Here is a 10,598-nt window from a genome sequence, read left to right on the forward strand (position 1 = left end):
GCAGGGGGCAGGGGCAGGGGCAGGGGCAGGGGCGGGGGCAGGGGGCAGCAGGCTTTTCAGCCTTTGCTGACCCCTAGGAGTTTTCAGTCGTTGGTCACTTGGAAGTGTGATATATATATATATATATATATTATATTATATGGAAGTATTATATATATATATATATATATACTTCCATATATATATATATTTATATAGATATATAATCCCTAGGATAGCATGGTAGATTACATTAATATATTTAAAGAATCATTAAACTGTCGGTACTCGGTACTATAATTTAAATCCATGAATATTTTGGGACTGGGGTAACGTGATGAACATTTTAGTTTGAAAATTTTCAAATTTTAGTCAACTTCGTTCTGTGTAACAATCAAATCCACGCCACAACTACATCGATGTTGGCAGTTTTCAACAATTTTTAGGCTATTCTGAATTTCTGATCACTACTAGGGAGAAACTCGTGCTTTAATATATATATATATATATTTTATTTTTATTTTTTTTCTCTTTGATTCCATATAGTAATTAATAACTAATAATCAATGGAATACATGTTGGAAGCAACATATACAAATATTAAATATATATATATATATATATATATAAAAATTAATCAGAACCGGACCGGAACGGAACTGGAATAAACCGGGATGTACCGGTACCGGTACACCGGTATCAAATTGTGGTACCGTTCCGTCCCGTGTACCGGTTCACGGTGTCCCGTTCCGTCCCGAATACTATCGGACCGGAACGAACCGGAATGGTACCGGAACGGTACCGATACAACCCGGTCCGGTGCCCAGCCTTAACCTTGATTCTTGCCCATTGGAGGTGGTTCTATAGCTGTGTTTTCTCCTCTATTTCGATCCAACCTCCACAAAAATCTCTGATGTCCTTGAAAATTCTTTGGGACCAAAACTGGAGGGTTAAACCTACGATCCTGATCGATGTTGTGCTAGTTCTATTTGTCTCTTACAATGTGCAAATTGTCGGCCTCCACCATTAAAATAGCACTAGAGAGTTCTTCCAAATCCATTCGCCTTCAACTACTTGTTCGATTGTGATTGTGGAAGAGAACTCGAATAGGAAGTAGTCGTTTCGCATCTCGTAAATATTGAAGCCATGAATTTGCTTGCAAAGTTCATTTGCCCACCTTCTGATGCCCACTAGGATTGGGGCTTCACCTTTTCTGATCACGGATTTTCCCACTAGGATCTTCTTCAAAACATCACTGTAAGAATTTGCATCATCATTAATGCAGATTCTATCTCCCCTCTTAGATGTCCTCTCTTCCGTAGGCCTATTATTCCTCTTGTTAGTCCATTAAATGCTCTTTAACATTTCTCCATATGGGATTTTTTTTATCCACCAACCTATGCACTCCCAGGTTACCCACATATTTGTGACTACTGAGAAATCTTCCGATCTTTTCTGCAATTCCTGACCAACCTGAAACTAGAGTCAGTTTAGGGATGATAATAATTTCCTTTCTCCTGCCTTTTATGTTTATCAAGCTGATGTATGGAAGTATTTGTTGTAATTTCGGGCATAGTAAATTTCTGAGAAAGCATCCCTTTTCTTCCATCTTTGCACCCCTTATTTTCGAGGCCTCCCGGAAAGTCTGAGAGATCCACTCCATTGCTTTGGTGTTAAAAGCAATTCTCGTGATGAAGTTCCTGCTACTTTCTTTCTAGTCATCTACTATTCCGGGTGTTCTTATAACATCGTAGGACTTAAATCCAACCGCAAAGTATATATTATTTTTCATCGAGTGTTAGCTATGGGGAGATGAGGAGAGAGAAATGAGAAGGAATACGGATGGAAGGTAGATTCCAGTGATCAGAAGGATCACTGAAGGGAAGTAGAGAGAAGTATTGAGTTAGACCATCACCTCGATATTAGTGCCTAAGAGAAAAAAGCATTTTACCATAAAGGAAAGAAAACCCTACAAACTGAGAAGTTTCTGCATCAAGATTTTTTTTATTTCTGTTTACAAAAGGCAAAGACCTATATAACAAGTAAATTTGTAAAACTATGTCATATAATGGCGAAGATGTACAACAAGTGAAACAAATATATCCATAATTAACCCACCGGAAGATGCCTAAAAGTTGGCATATCTTTTTACTTTGATACTTTAACTAAGGGTGTGTTTGGTACGTACGAAGGAAAAAGCTTTCCTAGAAAATATTTTTCTGGAAAACAAGTTGATTTTTGACTTATTTTCTCATGTTTGGTTGGTGAGTAGAAATAAAAGATTTTTAGTGTTTGATTTATGAATGAAAAATATTTTTGAGAAATATCTTTTATTTTTACTAGAGTAGAAAATAATTTTTGAAATTGAAAATATTTTTTAAAAACAAACTTAAATTTTTTTCTTTTTGAAGGGGGTTGGGGGGTTGATATGCGGGCTGATGGGGGGGGAGGGTAGTGGGTGGAGGTAAAAAAATAAAAAAATTGAAATTAGAAATTTCTTTTAAAAATAATTTTTAATTTTTTTTTTTTGGGAGGGGGTGGGGTAGGGGTGAGGGTGGGGTAAAAAAATTGAATTTAAAAACAAGCTTTAAATTATTATTTGGGGGGAGGGGGGTTGGGGGGCTGGTTTGAGGATAAGGACAAAATAAATTGATTTTTTCAACAAAAAAATAATTGTAATTTGAAGTTGGAAGAGAGTTTTGGAAAATGTTTTCCTTAAGTTTTGAAGGGAAGTCATTTTCCTTAAATTTGAGGAAAATGAGTTGATTTGAAAAACATTTTCCAAAACATTTAACCCAACCAAACATGAGAAGATTAAAAAATATTTTTCGAAAAATATTTTCCTTCGTACCAAACACACCCTAAGTCTTGTACCAACTAAACAGTCTTTGTTCCTACTGAACAACCCTTGTACCTACTGAACACTTCCACAACTCAAATTTTATGTTATTAGACACGTTTTGTTAATATGGCATGTTGAGTGTAATTCACTCAAAATCAGCGTGTGATCATTATTTCCTCCACCACATATCGGCAGCATGTCATATTTATCACCATCACGTTGTTGTTATTACAACTTTAATTTGAAAAAATCGTATATGATATTCACCATCACTATCACTTCTCCTCCTGCTACTTTAAATCCAACAATTGCAACTATTATTACATTTTCACCGAAAAACCACATTCACATTTTTCTCTATATCCGCTTCAAGATAGAAATATATAAATTTATAATTACAAAACAATTGAGTTTGAAGAAAAAATTAAGAGAAAAATGAAGAATTGAACGAACAATGACAACAACGATGATGGTTGACGTCTCGAGAAAGTTATTTATAAAAAGATCTACGATTTAAAACTAAAAGGAACTCAAATCTCCAGCCAAAAAAAAAAAAAACAGATTTTAATCTAATAAAAATAAAAAATAAAATAAAGGAAGAAGAAAGTGGGGTTTAAGGAACTTTACAATGGGTTCATTTTCTTATTTTACATGTCATTCTTCACTCCCCTCTTCCATCCACACCTCAGTTTTTTTCACATATAAATTATTGGAAGTGTGAAAAACACATCTAAACAAACAATTACTCATAGTTTGAGAAACGCATCTCAAGTAATATGTGATGATGTGTGTATTATACTTTCTCTTTTTTAAAATTTAAAAAGAAAACTGTCATGTGAATTGCCACATAATTATATAATTAACATATGTACTTTATACAAGAATTATTGTTTTGACCTGTATGAAGAAGTTGTTTCCAAGTATAATTCTTCATGACAGGTTTTCTTCTACTCCATGGCTTTGCAATCTTCATCTTCAGACTATTTTTTTTTTTGCTGCTCTTTGAAAGAGTACTTGTTTGCAATTATCAGAGATATTTACTTTCTCCGTCCACTTTTAATTGTTATAATTCTTTTTTTAGTGTCAAACGATAATAATATTGACTAACATGTTACGATATATTTTTTCATCATATTGATATGCAAAAAATTGGAATTTATAGTATTTTTCGTATAGTTTTTGAATATCTTAATTTTTGTTTAAAATATCAAATTAATATAATCTAATTTAACTTTGAAAATTAGTCAAATTGATTTTAGAAAAGCGCAACATGACAATCAAAAGTGGACAGAGAGAGTAAAACATTTGATGAGGGGACAATAGCTTGGGATTTGCAACGAAATGTGGATGAATAAAAATGAAGAACAAATTAAATTAGCTTATAAAAGAAGAAATTGAAGAATAAAATGGAGAGGGATGTTAATAGGAGGAGGGGGTTGAAAAAAATATGCAATAGAGGTGAAGAAGAAGGCAGGAGTTTAGGGTTTGAAAAATAAAAAAATAATCATGTGGACGAAAATATCATAGATCAAACGCACCTAAGTGTGTATACGCACATTTGGTCCTATCAGCATTGAGTTATGTTTCTCAAACTAATGAGTGATAATTTAAGTGTATTTTTCACACTCTCAATAATTTAGGTATGAAACTCAAAACAAATGAATAGTTTAGACGTGTTTTTGACATTTAACTATTTCATTATTCTTCTTACTCCACCAATATCTAACACCCAAATACACAATTAAACACTTATAGTTGATAAAAAAAACACTGACAAATACATTTTCTATAAAATTAAAATAAGGAAAACATGCTTAGAACAGTTAACAATAACAATAAAAATAAGCCTATCATTTAACATTTTTAATAGTTTCAAATTAACTCAAAAAAAAAATTGATCTTCTCAATTACTAGCTTTTTTGAATAGTATCTGTAATGAACTCAAATTCAATGGTGACAGTAACTAGATTTTCAACTATATATATAAGGCTAAAGTTCAATTACAATTNATGTGTCTATTATAAAAACGTTTCAGGATATGAAACCTCGTCGAGTACAATTGTAATAATATATTTAAATTATGTTTCAATAGTAGTTTATTTCTTTATGTTAGTTTTAAATTATACACTTGTAATTCTATTAAAAATATTCCTATATTTAATTAAAAAATTGCTTTAACTTGATTATTTGTTTTGGTAATTTAAATCATTGTTTTTTTAAAAAAATTACTATTCAAAGTTTGGACACCCTTCATTAAATTCCTGGCTACGCCACTGCTTAGAACAGTTAACAATAACAATAAAAATAAGCCTACCATTTAACATTTTTAATGGTTTCAAATTAACTCAAAAAAAAATTGATCTTCTCAATTACTAGCTTTTTTGAATAGTATCTGTAATGAACTCAAATTCAATGGTGCCAGTAACTAGATTTTCAACTATATATATAAGGCTAAAGTTCAATTACAATTCTAGAAAGTAAATGGAATATATCAAAAGGCAAAAAGTCCAAACGGGAATGTAGAAAATTGAAAGTAAGAAGTTGGATTGACTGAAAAAGGAGACGAGGATAATAGACTCATAGAAACTGCTACGAGAGATATAGACTTTGCGTAAGCATGATCAAAATATGCATGACCCTTTCATTCAAATACTTAAAGCCTGGTTAGATTGGTTTTTGACTTGTTTTTGTTATTTTGGCTTTTAAACAAGTACTTATAAACACTTTTTTAATTTTACCCAAATACTATAAAATTGACTAAAAGCTAGTTTAGCTTAAAAGCACCTAAAATAAGCCAAAACAAATAGGCTCTTAGTCCTATTTAAGTTGTTGCTATAGTTGCGCCAGGATCTTTTGGTCCTATTCGTACTTCTTGGCTCAATAGTTTCTATTGTGGCATCCCCAATAAGAACCTTGTCCTCGAGGTTCAAGAAAGGAACTAGAGAAGTGTCCAACGCAAGCTAGCAATTGGATCAACATTTGTTAGAAAATGCACTTGATGAATAATCATTTTTTCTCTGTGATTGCAAGGTTAGGAGAAGCTCCACCATCTGTTTCACAGCTAAACAAAACAGTATGTGCCAAGGGTGGCTCAATGCCTTCAAAAATGAGGCATAAGTCTTAGGCCCCAAAATCAAAGGGCCTAATTTTTTAGGAGTTAATATCTTAAAAGGTCACTCAATTTTGAGAATTTATCTAATAAAGTCATTAAACTTTATTTTGTATCAATAAAATCACTCAACTTTAACATTTGTATCAATAAAATCATTTAACTAAATTTAGCCTTAATTATTAATTTAATAGGCTTAACACACTAAACCAATATTTTACCCGTGATATATCCCACTCAGGAGCCCTTATTTGTTGGTTATAATTTAAAGTCTTAAACCTAACCTAGCAGTGAATATTGAGAAGTTTGATAAACAAATTAGTTAGCGCTTTACACAGGAAATTTTTTTCCTTTTCGTAGTTATTTTTTATGCTATGTATACATTTATTAATGAAGTTTAATTACAAAATTTCCACTGCAAATGAGACGTGAAGCCATAATTATTAATGTATTCGCTTAAATTAATAGGATTACCACACTAAATCAACATTTTACCCGTGATATATATCCAACCCAGGAGACCTTTATTTGTTGCTTAATTAAATGCATAATAATTAAACTCCATTAATGTATACTTGGCATAAAAAAAACTATTTTGTGATATCAAAAAAAAATTCAATGATAAATTTAGTTAAGTGATTTTATTTATACAAAAGTTTAAGTTGAGTGATTTTTTTGATACAAAAGTGTAAGTTGAGTGATTTTATTGATACAAAACAAAGTTCAATGACTTTGCTAGATAAATTCTCAAAATTGAGTGACCTTTTGAGATATTAACTCAATTTTTTAGTAATAATAAAATTATTATAAGCATTTTTTAACAAAAAAAATGTACTATATTTTTTAACTTATTTGTCATTTTTTTAGTTTGTTTTGAAACATTAAAGAATGCTTCTTTTTTATGGATCAATTTTTAAATTTAACTTTCACCTGATATGTTTAAGACCACAAGATTAAAAAATATTTTGGTATACATATATCTTTGATTTAAGACCATTAAAAAATTTAGAAAAAATTACTAAAAAGAAAGAAATAAGTTAAATCTCAAATATAAAAAAAAAATTAAAATTTAGGCCTTCAATTTATTTTTGACTTTAGGCCACTAATTAGCTTGAGTCGCCATTGTGTGTGCCAACAAGTACTATATTCATCCCTGCCAAGATAAATACACATGTGAAGATGTTTGATACACAGCCATATACAGGGAAGCTTTGTTGGTATTTCTTGGCCTGTAGTCAAAACAAGCCAAAAATCATGATGAGTAGATCGGAGGCCAAATGAAGTACATGCATGTAACAAGCCAAAAATCAGGATGACTAGCTCGGAGGCCAAATGAAGTACATGTAACTGCAGAAAATGCAATAAAATGAGTTATTAACATTTACCAAGTGAAGATGCTCCAGATCAGAACAAGACTCAAGAAAATTTGATGTTAAAAATTTACAACATCAGTCCTTACCATATATAATGCATGATCAGAGAAACAACTTTTGTAAAACTTTTTAGCAGATAGTTGCCATATCACCCTTCATCTCAGTATGGGAGCATTAATTTCAATGTTGACATCATTAGCACCGATGTGTTGTTGTAGAGAAATATGTATCTTCTTACTTTTAAATTTATACTTCCTTAATGAACAAGTTCCTTTTTAAAAAAAAAAAATGATTATTTCTCATTTTGGCAACTTACGTACCACAACATTAAAATATATCTTTAACTTAAAATTATTAATTTTTATTTTTTAAATTTTTGTATCAAGTTAAAATATCTCAACCAAATTAAAATGGAGGAAATGACATTTTATATCAACAACCAACGGGTCAAAATCGTTTACAACTCTAAACGTTGGTTTAAAAATCAAATTCATGAAAAATAATCAGTTTTCCTTCTTTATCATATGCAAAATCTATTTCCCTTGTCATTTTTAATCCTCTTTCATATAACAATATTTTTTTCATACTATATATACAACTATTATTCTTAATCTTTGTATTTATAGATTTTTATTTAAGTTAATTAATATTATAAGTAGATAATCTTTTTATAAGTTTGTTATAAAATCTAATGTTATTTTTTATGGTTATTATTTTAATATTATATACATTTAGGGGTCATTTGGTAGCTGATTAGAATTATGCGGGTATTAGTAATATAAGGATTAGTTATGAGCAAATCTATGTATTATTTTATACAGGTATTAGTTATGTGTGGATGAGTTATTCATGTACGAGTTATTCCACCTTCTATCCCACATAAAATAATGCATAGATGTCTCATGACTAATACATGTATTAGTTATACGAATTTTTAAATTGTCACCCAAACATTGTATTAATTTTATAAATGAATAATTTATTTCCTATCTACTTATCAAACATCGTAAATTATATAGAAAATAATAATGGAGAACTTGGATCTTATCCAGCTACCAAACGACCCCTAAGTTCACATGTATGAATGTATTATGTGCATACATGTTTAAGTTTCTCTTGTTTCTTAGGAGTAATACATTAACGTGCATTTAACTTGACCTCAGTTGGTATCTCTACTCTCCAAGTTATGGGTGTGCACACAAGTAGGCATTTAAACTTGTATAAAGTTAAAAATTAGACACATGCATCCTACACATAACATAATGTGTCTTATAGGGCATAATACAAATTAGTTCGAGTGTATACTCTATCTAGAAGATGATTTATTTATTTATTTGTTGTAAATAGAGATAGTCCTAGATCAAAATATTAGAAATTAAAGCAAGAAAAGTAGCATTGATGGAACGGGGGATCGCACCTTCAGCTCACGCGTATTGTCATGTAGAACACGTATGTTTATTGTTCAACTTTATATAAGTTTAAGTATCTACTGTGCACACCCAAAATTGGAGAGGGTAGAAAAATGTTGAAGCCAAGAGAAAATTGCACGTTTACGTAATTATGCCTAATTCTTATTCTCTATTATCTATATAGATAAATGAATTTGGATGGTCATTAATAAAAAAATATATAATTATAATTTAAAATTTATTTATAATATAAATAGATAATATTTTAAGAAATTGTTATTGAATATATATATATATTTTTATTTTTTTTTATTAATTACATCAAAATATGTCTATGTTGTCACATTATGAATTTCTGTTAAAATTAATATCATTATCTNGTCATTAATAAAAATATATATAATTATAATTTAAAATTATTTTATAAAATAAATAGATAATATTTTAAGAAATTGTTATGAAATATATTTTTTTTATTTTTTTTTTATTAATTACATCAAAATATGTCTATGTTGTCACATTATGAATTTCTGTTAAAATTAATATCATTATCTTTTTATTTTGTGCATTTGTTTCATTATAGAACAATATTAAATTATATACTCGATCAATATTTTTTTTTTCTTTTTTTGGACGAAATTAATATTGTTTATATAGAAAATTTGTTAAATAGATTAAAAATTAAAAATATTATGATTTTAAAAGAAGTGTATAAACAGAAGGGATAATGCATAAGTATCCCCTTAAACTATGACTAGGGGTGTACATAGCCGGGTTTGTTCGGGTTTTTCAAATATAAAATCAAACCATTTGTGTTGGATATTTAAGTTTATAACTCAACCAAACTAATTAAACTCAATTTTTTTAACCTCGGATTTTTTTGGATCTTTTGGATTTTTTGAATTTTTTTTGGGGTTTTTTGGTAAAGTATTCATACAAACATATAATCAACTTGTGCTCCAAATATTTCATTAGTCCTAACAAAATACAACTACTAAGGTGTTTTTTAAGAAAATAACACAAAATATGAGATGAGTGATGACACCAAAATATGCAATAAAAAATGATAATCAAATCACATTAAATTAATATTGCAAATTAATAAAGTCATAATGAAAATGATCATAATTTGAATTTGAAGGAAAAATTACCTAAATACACAACTTATTTTACCATATTCTCTAAAATTACCTACCATTTGAAAATATTACAAAAATTCATATTCTCTCCTATTCTCGGATACATCACGTTACGCGATGTATTGATCGGATACATCACTTTACGTGATGTATTAGGATGTATGCGATATTGGGACATTAAGTGATGTATTCGAAACTGAGATGTGATGTATCGATATGTTGAGGGATGTATCCAAAATCGAGATGCGATGTATCGGGACATTTTGGGATGTATCCAAATTCTACAAAATTTAAGGAATTTTTGTAATTTAAAATATAGTGGGGATATGATGTAATTAGCTCTTAACGCTATGTGATTTATGTAAAATTCTCTAATTTAAAAGTACTAAATGATACTAAAATAAGTCTAATAAGTATAAAATACATGATTAAACATTAAAGAAAAATTAAAATTAGGTTATGGATTTTAAATGTCTAAATCAATGTTAAACTAAAGAACAAATATTCAACATTATTGTCATTCTGTGTTGAATTACTTTTTTTAGCGTTACTATTGATTTGATTTTTATTTGAGCTTTCTTAGAGTTGTTTGGTTTTTTTTTCAATACCAAATCAATCAAGTCAAACCAACCGATTAGTCGGGGATTTTTTTTATTTGACTCAGTTTGCATTTCGGTTCGATTTTGTACACCTTTAACTATGACCAAAATTTGCGACACACCTAAACTTGACTAGGATCTTATTACC

This window comes from Solanum stenotomum, chromosome 8 (assembly GCF_019186545.1).
Source record: "Solanum stenotomum isolate F172 chromosome 8, ASM1918654v1, whole genome shotgun sequence".
In the NCBI taxonomy this organism is placed as follows: Eukaryota; Viridiplantae; Streptophyta; class Magnoliopsida; order Solanales; family Solanaceae; genus Solanum; species Solanum stenotomum.